Raw genomic sequence first — 11,350 nt, 5'->3', positions numbered from 1 at the left:
GCCTCATAATAGGTCTCCAATGCATCTTTGACCAGCAAGTGCTCCGCCAGAACCTGGACAGCAGCTCCGTACACTTGTAACAAGTTCAGGGCACCTCGAGAGAGCTCAACCAATGTAGGCAGCAACCCGATCAAGATGTAGTCTACATCCCTACAGAAGCCCAAAACGCCCGCAAGCAAGCACGTAACCTCTCGTTGCATTCCCCCCAACGAGAACACTCCCATGAGCATCGTAAAAGCTTCCAATGCGTGTGGGAAGCTGTGTGAGGCCATCGCCTCCGAGAATCTAACTTCCCAGACGAGAGTCCAATTGAGAGTTCGTAGAGCGACAGCAACAACGGGGAAGAGGGCCGGGAGAGGGTCACCAGCATAGGAATCGATGGATTTCACATTGAGGAAGTTTGCCGACAGCATCGCCTTCGACGTCGACGTTGGAGTAGCAGGCTTGCCCATCGACCGACGAGAGGGAAGAGGCGAAGGAAGAGAGAGATAGGGGTAGTGGGAATCTTCGTGTGACAAAGGGAAATCCTTCCTTCTAATCTGTATAAATAGGAGAGGGACATGTTAATGTATTTAAGCATTTTCACTTCTTCAATAAAGCTTCTTCAATAAAACTTCTTCGATAATTGTTCTTATCTTCTATTATTTTCATCAGAAGAAACTAATAAAGGATGAGCGCTCTAATTGTTCATAGAGAGTTCAACCCCTTGAAAACATCCCACAATAATGTGTTCTTGTAAATCAATGAGAACTAACGAACTCTTGCAAGCACCATAATTGTTGAGTACTCTACCTATAAGGAGGGACAAATCTAAGTATTATTGTTGCCATCAAGATCATAAATATGTTACCGATGATTGTTATGACCTGAAAGCAACAAATGAAGGAGCTCTATCGAATGTTAAGTATTTGGATAGATTTCTCAGGCACTATTGAATATCGGGTGGACATAATAGTTGGTGGATCGACCTCAAGTGGAAATAGTAACACCAGCCACAAAACTTATGTAAGGGAGGCTTAAGCTAAATGACATCATCTAAATAGAGATCCAACAATCATTTTTACAAATGAGGAAACCAAACATCTTGACCCCAAGTATGACAACGCATTGGTTATGTCTCTTCGAATTGTCAATGCTCTAATTAAGAAGATCGACAATGACAAAAGCCTCAACATTTTACTCCCAATCAATAATAAGCAATTATAGAAGAAGCATATAAACTGTTAGATGTTGATTTTATCCACAAGGCTCATTAACTTTAATATATCACTAATGTAGTTTTTACTAAAAAATTAAAAAAATAGAGCATGTGTGTGATTACATTAATCATGACAAAGTTTATCCAAAAGATAGCTTTCCACTCCCAAATCAGACTAGTTGGTCAATTCTATATCTGGTCACAAATTATTGACCTACATTAATATATTTTTAGAATATAACCATAGAAAGATAGAATCAAAAGTGAGGGCTATATTGATATAAAATCATATCATTTAAACTCAAGAATGCTGGTGTAATCTATTAAAAAACAGTCAATAAAATACTCAAACATCAAGTAAGGCAGGTGCATGAAGGCATATATGACATGCTCATGAAAAGCCAAACCTCCAATACCTACTTAGTTGATTTAGAGACAACTTTCACTGTCATTAAGAAGCATTCGCTGGATCGATTGTAGTAGCTTTTGTCATTGGCCCAGAAAGATTCTTCATATTCATGGTCCAGAATATACCTCAACTAGAGAAAGTCAAAGATAATTCTAGACGTAAACCCTAGCCTAACAATCGACTAGAGAAAGTCAAGTCAACAAAATCTAGCAATCGACTAACAGAATAGCAACCATGAGTCAATTCCTCCTTAAAATAGGTAAAAAGTGTCTTCCTTTCTTTAAGACCTTGCAGTAGTCGAAAGAGTTTCGATTGACGGAATAATGTTCGGCCACCTCACGTAGTTTTAAGTTCTTAATTATCAATCTAAGTGATCCTATGAAAGGATAAGAAGAAAAGAGAAGGATCTAGTTCTTTTTACAGATTCATAGCGATTTTGAATTAAAGACGATGCCTTTGTAGATCAAGCAGAGATCTCTTTTCAAATGACATCAAAAGATACGTATCGTTAAATCAAATCTAATTATTTAATTTCAATCCTAACATAAAAGATTGTTTCTGTATTTCATATAGTATATTATAGATTTTATGCTAACAAGTTGATTTAGAGAAAACTTTCACTATCATTAAGAAGCATTCGCTGGATCCATTCTATTAGCTTTTGGCATTGGCTCAGAAAGATTCTTCGCATTCATGGTCCATCAATTGACTGAATAATGTTCGGCGACCTCACGTAGTTTTAAGTTCTTAACCTAACGAGGAACTATACCTCTACTTATCAGTACCTCCTCTAGTACTTGGAGGAATTTTTATCATTCAGATTTGGATCTTTCGATTCCCTGAGATAGATGAGATTGTTTCCTATCAATTTTAGTAATAAAATCTCTTTTTTTGAAAAAAAAATCCTTCAATTATGAGTTGTAATCCGAGCTCTATTACTTCAAATCACATTCTCAAAAAGATGTCGCACAACACTACTCCGACTTTAGGAAATTAATGTACGCCTTAATTCTAACCTTTATGAAACTTCGTCTATACTTTCAAGTGTATAATGCCATTGTAAAGTTTGACCATCTCCTATAGCAGGTACCATTTTTTTATCAATCCTAAACTTTCATGAGGTTCTAGTCATTTGCAAACTTTGGTTGTTAAGATGACATGCACCGAAAGCTAAAAAACCTAACGCAAACCCTAGATTCTTCATGTATATATATGGGTTAACCATAGCGAGAAAGGAGGCCAAACCATGGTCCCACAAATTTCCAAAGAAGAAACCTACAAACATACATTACAATTCGGTTTTAAAGATAATGACAATAAAGTTGAATATGAGGTTGTCTTCATTAGGACTATAGCTTAGCAGAAACCTCAAGTTATCAGCCTAGAGGTTTATAGTGAGTCTTAGTTAGTCATGAATCAGATTAATGATGATTACAAGGCCAGAGATTGCATTATGGCAAAAATACCTGATTAAGGCTAAGCAATTGATCTCTGACCTTGCATTCTCTCGTATTAAGCAAGTACTATAGAAAGAAAATAGAAAGGTGGATGCACTTTTAAAATTGACAGAGGGGTTCTCCCCACTTCTTCCTAAGACAATATGGAAACCTTATAGCAAAGAAGTATTAATATCAAGAAAGTCTCATCAACCACATTTGTTACTGTTAGGATCTAAGTCCTTAGAGGGATGAATTAGTACTTTTAAAAAAATTATGTTCTGTCAAAAAATTTCGTTTCGATTAAAAGTGTATCGAAAATATGTTTAATATAAAAAAGGTGTGAAGTGGAGTAAGCAGCCAAGTCAATAGACAATATATAAAAAAAAAAGCACAATAGAGATGATAAGGAAGAGATCACACCGGATTAGTGGTTCGATTATCGTGACCTACGTCCACTCTCGATTCCTCCTCGTTGAGGCTACCGACGTCCACTAATAGTCTTCCTTCAATAAGTGAAGACCAACCACGCTTTTATAACACTTTTTTCTTTTTACAGGCTTAGGAGACAATCCTAATAAGCCTCGTACCTCTCTTGAATTATCACAAAACTAGAAAATGAGGAGGACTCTTAGCACTTTTTCAACACTTTTACATCCCCAGATCTCAAGACTTTTGTTTATACTTTCGTGCTCTTTTATGCAGGAAAGAGTGGGGTATTTATAGGCCTCAATGACTTTAAAAATAGAGCCAAAAAGTATCTCATCCCTGATTTTCGGGGTACTGACAGTACCACCGCCATTATTGGATGGTACCACCGCTTGCAAACTGACATTTAGTGATACCACTACTCAGTCTGATGGTACTATCGCTTGACAGAGCCTCGAAGACTGGACTCTAGCGATACCACCACTTGACAGGGCAGTACCACCACCTAGCAGCATTAACTACCGGCCCAATTTAGCCCAATTTAGCATTAACCACCACTTGACAGGGCAGTGCCACCACTTGATGTGGTTCCAAGTGACTGAATGAGCCATCCAACCGACCCAATTTAGCCCAATTAAAGGCCTAGTTGTCCCCTAATTGAGTTGACATTGTTTCACCCTAATACCGACTCAATTGGACCTAAACTAACTTGATCTAAACAAATTATTACAAAGTATGAATCAAATATTGTTTGGCATATCATTGGTTCTTCCGACGCTTCGTTTGATCCTTCGACACATCGTCTTTTTCTTCGGCATATTGCTCAATCGGTATGTTGACTCCCACAACTTATGATCTCCTTGGCATAATATCCGATCATTCGGCCTGATGCCCGAACTCATAGCACGAAGTCCTTCTGCCGGCACATCAACTGATCCTCCGGCCTAACGTCCAATCTCTTAATATGTTCAACTCCGACCAACATCTGATTCCTCTTGCTTCAATCAATTTGCCTCTCCTTGATTGAAGCTAGTCATGTATCACTCAAAACACAGATCACAAACTCATTAATTGATTTCATCATCAAAATATGAGATTCAACAATCTCCCCCTTTTTTATGATGACAATTAATTGATGACGGAGTTTAAACTAAACTCCCCCTATCAATATGTCATATTGATAGAAACTTTGAATTCATAAAATCATGACTATTTCATCATTGCATGCATCATTATCATAAGTTAAAGTATTATATACATAATACTAAATCATTATGTATATTTTTTTAAATATAAAATCATCATTATATACATGATTCCAAATCATCATGGAATCAAAATATAAAAGTGCATTACATCCTACCATGTATGATCATCATCATACCTTCTCTCCTTTTGTCATCAACTAAAAGGAGAAATGCAACTAGCAAATTTTTTAGATATAATTTTAAATTATTATATTATAAACATAATTTTAAGTTTTTGAAACATCATTGCTTATATCATCATTTAAGCTAGCAAGTTTTTTAGATACGAAAGTTACCAAAATTTTTGCATCTTTTTGAAATGTGCAAACTAGCAAACTTTGCTTCTCTTTTGAGATGCGTAAGCTAGCAAGTTTGCTTTTCTTTGCGATATGCAAGATAGCAAGTTTTACTTCCTTTTGCAATGTGCAAGCAATCAAATTTAGCAACTTTTACATCGTTTTCGAACATGCAAGCTAGCAAATTTTATATCATTTTAGAACATATAACCTAGCAATTTTGCTTTTCTTTGCGATGTGTAATCTAGCAATCTTTCTTCTTGCAATTTACAAGATAGAAAATTTAGTAAGTTTTACGTCATTTTAGAGCATGCAAGCTAGCAAATTTTATCTCTCCCTTTGTCATTGTCAAAAAGAAGGGAATAATATAATTTTATAATTCTTTTCCCTTTACATTAATTTTCACATCTTGGTAAAGATAAATTTAAAATAAATATCATGAGGTATATAATTTATGAATAAATCATGACATGAAAGATATAATATCAAAGATCATTTGAATACCAAAAGACATAATTCATTTTGATAAATCTCTTCTTTCGTAAATAGCAAAAAGAAATATAAGAGAATAGAATGGTAAAATATCTTGATTCATACATAAGAAATCACATGATTCATATAGAAAATCTTCTATTAAATAAAATGCAAGAATCATACAAAAATAAAGAGTAAGAGATCTTGATTCATAAAAAAAATTCAAATTCTAATTCTAATGAGTCAAGAGAAAAATTATCATTCATTTAGATAATACTTCTCTTTAATAAATAATGAAAAGAAATCTTGGGAGATCAAAGATCTTGATTTATAAAAAAAATCTCAAGTATCAAGTTGATGATACGGATAAAACTTATTCAAATTTAATTTGTAAAATCATCAAAATTACTTTCTTAGTTCAAGAGATTCATAAAATAGATTCATCACTAAGAATCACTTGTTGAAAAACCGAAAAACTTTAGAGATATTTTCAAGAAAAATGCATTCTCCCCCCCTTTTTTTCCATTTAAGTGATTTGATTTCATACAAGCATGCCCAAGTTTTTTTACGCCAAATCAAAACATGCATCATTGTTTAAAACCGAAAAAGCTAATTTCATAATAAAGATCATCATGATCAATAAACCATAAATCATTAAAATCATCGTGCATAACTTCAAAATATAAACTCATTAAGCATGATTTCATTAAACATAAAGTATATTTAATTAAAATCATTTTATTTCTACTAGTGAGCTTTATGAAGTGTGTTGGATCTTCGTTCATAAGCTTTGAGCATCCATTATCAAAATTTTATTTTTGCTCCTAGCTTTCGATTTTAGAGATGTCTACAAGAATGGTGGGTTTGTTCTAGGTACCCATTTAGCTTTGGATCTCTTATGGTTTGATCTATCATTCTTAGCTTTTGGTATTAAGTAATTCATAGTTTCTTTAGGAACTCAAACCAACTTATGTGAACTAACTTTTTGAATGGACATTTATATGCAAAATCATGTTTACCACAAAAATTACATTTGTTTTTAAAGGAAACATGTAATGTAGGTCATTTAACGAAGATAGTGGGTTTTTGTTAAGTATTACTCACAAAGTCAATTCCTTCCTTTCTATAAACATGACTCTTATTGACAAGAATTATGTAGAAAGATTTGCTACCAATTTTTATTTTTTTAAATTATTGTAATAGCAAAATTTTCTTTTTGTATGAATCTAACTCTTTACATTTAGTGCAAGAGCATAACATACAATTATCATGCTCATTTTTAAATTTTTTAAATTCATTAGAAAGAGAAGCATGATCCTTTTTTAGTAATTTATAATTTTTATCAACCAATTTAAATTTATTAAATAAATCATGAAAAGCATCAAGCAATTTATTATAAGGTAAAAACATTTCGGTTGAGTCATTTACCTCATCGTCGAGAGCCATCAAAGCGAAGTTCCTCACTTCGTCTTCATCGGTTTGCTCCTCGTCTTCGGATGCACTCAATTTGTCCTAAGTCACCTTGAGTGTTTTCTTCTTCTTTCACAGTTTTTTTGATTTATTTAAGTTGTTGCATCATTTATAAGTTCATTTTTAGAATTAGTCTTTTTCATGAACTTTTTAAATTTTTTTGACTCCGGCGTAACTCCTACTGCATGTCTTACTTTCATCGTAGTTAATCCTGCACACTTATCTCAACATATGGATTAGATAACAAATGACAATTGACGTCATCATCAAAATCCGAGATTCAACAGTTTCAACTTTACGTAGGTGTCTTATCCTCCTGAAATATATGTGAGATATATTAGAGAAGATGATGTAGAGGATATTGATCCTCAGACCTACGAGGAGACTATTATGAGTATAGAATCCGGGAAGTGGCAAGAGGCCATGAATTCTGAGATGGATTCTATGTATTCTAACAAGGTTTGGAACCTAGTTGATGCACTAGAAGATATTATACTCATCGGTTGCAAGTAGATCTTCAAGAAGAAGATCAAAGTATATGGAAAGGTAAAGACCTATAAAGTAAGGCTAGTGGCTAAAAGGTATCGTCAAAATCAAGGTGTTGACTATGATAAAATCTTCTCACTCATTGCCATGCTAAAATCCATCCAAATTTTATTGCTATTGCAGCACACTATGATTATAAGATGTGGTAGATGAACATAAAAATTACTTTCCTCAATGGCAACATCAAGGAGGAGGTGTACATGATACAACCTGAGGGATTCGTGTCCAATGACTGCCTAGATAATTTATGTAGATTGCTTAGGTCTATTTAGGGACTGAAGCAAGCTTCCTGAAGTTGAAACATAAAATTTAATGAGGCAATCAGAACTTATGACTTCGTTAAGAATGAAGATGAGCCTTGTGTGTACAGGAAAGGTAAGTAAGAGCATTATCACCTTCTTAGTGTTATATATAGATAACATCCTGATCATTGGGAATGATGTAGGAATGCTATCCATAGTAAAAACTTGGTTATCTATACACTTCTACATAAAGGACTTAGGGGAAGCATCCTATATCTTGCAGATTCAAATCTATAGAGATAGATCTAAGAGGATGCTTGGCTTGTCCTAACTCAAGTACATAGACCTCATTGTCAAAATGTTTGACATGAAAAATTCTAAGAGATGTCTCATACCGATGAGGCATGGGATATCACTTTCTAAGAGTATGTCCCCAAAGACTCCTAAAGAAAGGGCAAACATAGATAGGATACTATATGCCTCAGTGATAGGGTCTATCATATATGTCATGCTATGTACCAAGTCTGATATAACGCATGCTCAAAGTGTCATGAGCAGGTATCAAGTGGATCCAAGCTTGGAGCACTAGAAAGGAATAAAATGTATCCTTAAATACTTGAGAATGGTTAAGAATTTTTTACTAATATATGGAGGCAATAGACTCAGGGTTGAATGCTACACAAACTCGAGTTTCAAATCCGATATTGATGATAGCAAATTTAATTTAGGGTATGAGTTCACCCTGAATGGAGGAGCAGTATGTTGGAAGAGTTCCAAGTAAGATACTACTGTTGATTCGATCATAATGGTGGAGTATGTTACTGTAGCAGAGGTAGCAAATGAGGGAGTCTGAATGAAGAAGTTCATCATATGTATGGGAGTCATGCTGGGCAGCAAGGAGTTGATTCCCTTATATTACAATAATAATGGGGTGATTGCTCAAATGAGGGAACCCGGGTCTCATCAGAAGTGTTCTGAGGAGGTTCCAGCTTATTAGAGAGATTGTGGCCCGAGAAGATATAGTAGTGGAAAGAGTTCCATCCGAAGATAACATTGCAGATCCACTAATAAAGCTATTATCTCATATTGTCTTTGAGCATCATAGGGATCTTATAAGAATTAGACACATAGGTGATTGGCTTTAGGTCAAGTGGGAGATTGCTAGTCATAGGTGCCCTGCATTCTTTCTGCTTATTATATTATTTAATATTTTATCACTTTATGTTGTCTGTTGCATGAATATATTGTAATGTCTATGGATCTATACAATGGGAATCGAATCATGATGAGATCACGATAATGAGATTGATTCACCTTTAACACAAACCCTAAATAATCTCGGTCATAGGTTACTTGAGAGAGACATCAAAATAACCAGACAGACATGTGTAATGTATGCTAATCATAGGTGTCACGCAAGCCAATCACGTGAGTGATGGCACGTGTGACTTGACACACAATCTTTTTTGCTTATTATATTTTGGCATTTACACTTTATATTGCTTGTTGCATATATATATATATATATATATATATATATATATATATATATATATATATATATATATATATATATAATCCCGGTCATAGGTTACTCGAGAGGGACATCGAGATAACCGTACGGAATGTCCCATGAATTCTTACTCGGACAAATCCCTAGCTAGGATCATTCGGATTGAGAGAAAAATAGTTCTTCGGGAGAATCCGACTAGAGCAAGACTCGATTAGAAATCGTATGGGTCTAACAGCACCATGCCCGGTATACGGTCTCTAGAATATTAGATGGATGAGAGACTATAGGTACACGGTAATTGAGGATAGATAGGTCTAATGGATTATATTCCCCTATATCGTCTGAGGACTACGGCGTAGTGTCCTAGTACGTCAACAATCAATGAGTCGAGTGAATTATTATGGAGATAATAATTCACTAAGACAGAAGGAGTTCTGACAGGTATGACTTACGGTCAACTCGATAATGGGCCTAGAGGGTCACACACATATGGTAGGCGTTGCGATGAGTAGAGGTTCGGATATGAGATATCCGTCGGAGCCCCTATCTTATTGGATATTTAAGAAGCCCCTGAATTATTGGATCCTATGGATAAGATCCAATAAGAGCCAATAAGAGATTATTGGATATAGATCCACTAATCTAAGAGGCTTGGATAGTTAGATGGAGATCTAGTACCCAATAGGGCAGGATCCATTATGGTTATGTTAATAGGGGACCTCTATAAATAGGAGGGAACCAAAGGCTTATAAGTTAGAGGTTTTTGGTTGTCACCTCCTATTCTCTTCTCTTCTTCTCTTCTTCAGATAGCATGCATAGAGATTTGAGTAGGATTCAAAGAACATCGTCGCAGTCCTATTGTGTGGATCATCGTTAGAGAGGAGGACCCTTGACCTCCTTCATCCTCTTCTATATATCTGCAGGGATTCAAGGATATATGATCTCCCTAGGTAACACAACTATCTCACGCGTGGTATTCAGTTTCACGGATTTTACGCACCAATCTTCGCACGACGACGAATACATTTTTAAAATTTTTAAAGATTTTTATTTTCTATTCTTTCGCTATGCATTCGATGTCGCCCTTAGATTTCCCTTATAGATCGTGCACCTCAAATCTTAAAAAAAAAAAAAAATCACAAATTGAACTATATTGAAAGGCCTAAATAAAAGGGTTATCAAAGCTAAAGAAACTTAGTCTAAAAGCTTCTTAGTACTCTTTGGAGTTATCGAATCACACGGAAGACATCTACGAGTGAATCAGCTCTTTATCTTGTTTATGAGACTAAGGTTAAATTTCTAGTCGATACAGTCCTCCCAACCATTCAAACCCACAAATACACTAATGAGGTGTCAAAAAGCTATAGACAAATCAACTTAGTCTTGTAGAAGACTGATGTCAGCAATCCAACTCATTTTTTAAAAACTCACACCAAATTAAATAAGTTTTTACTATATATATATATATATATATATATATATATATATATATATATATATATATATATATATATATATATATATGAGGAAATCCAACCAGGTATTTACTGACTCTTTCCACGGTGACTCGTGTTTCGGTAGCAAGCATCAACTTTGTCTTCTTTCGTAAGAGAAATTATGGACTCGTTGTGATCATCAAATCCGTTATTCGTAACGAATGAGACATCGGCGTTAATGTTACTAAATTTATTACGGTCAAATCTCACTCGAAAAATCAGAGAGAGATATCAAAAATTAAAGGAATTATGCATGAATCTTCATAGTTCCTTAAGAGGTCGGCAAGCTCGGTCTAGGCAATCAGCATCTTGACACTCTTCTGAAGTCAAAAGTTTTCAGGGTCATAGCATCCGAGACCTTGTGATGACCTATCAATTTTTTTATAAGCTATGCTAATCAACACCTTTTAAATCTATCAACAATCTTAAAGGATATTTATTATAATAAGATTCTGAATAATTTTGTATAGAAGACATTATAAGGCAGGTTTCAAGTTACTGGGAGAATGGAGAATCCAATGATCAAAAAAATATTAAGAAATCAGATTTCAAAATAATTTAAGGCTTCAAAAATCATCAGACTCTTTGACCACC

Source organism: Musa acuminata, chromosome BXJ2-2, assembly GCF_036884655.1.
Source record: "Musa acuminata AAA Group cultivar baxijiao chromosome BXJ2-2, Cavendish_Baxijiao_AAA, whole genome shotgun sequence".
In the NCBI taxonomy this organism is placed as follows: Eukaryota; Viridiplantae; Streptophyta; class Magnoliopsida; order Zingiberales; family Musaceae; genus Musa; species Musa acuminata.
Note: the sequence above shows the minus strand (reverse complement) of the source record.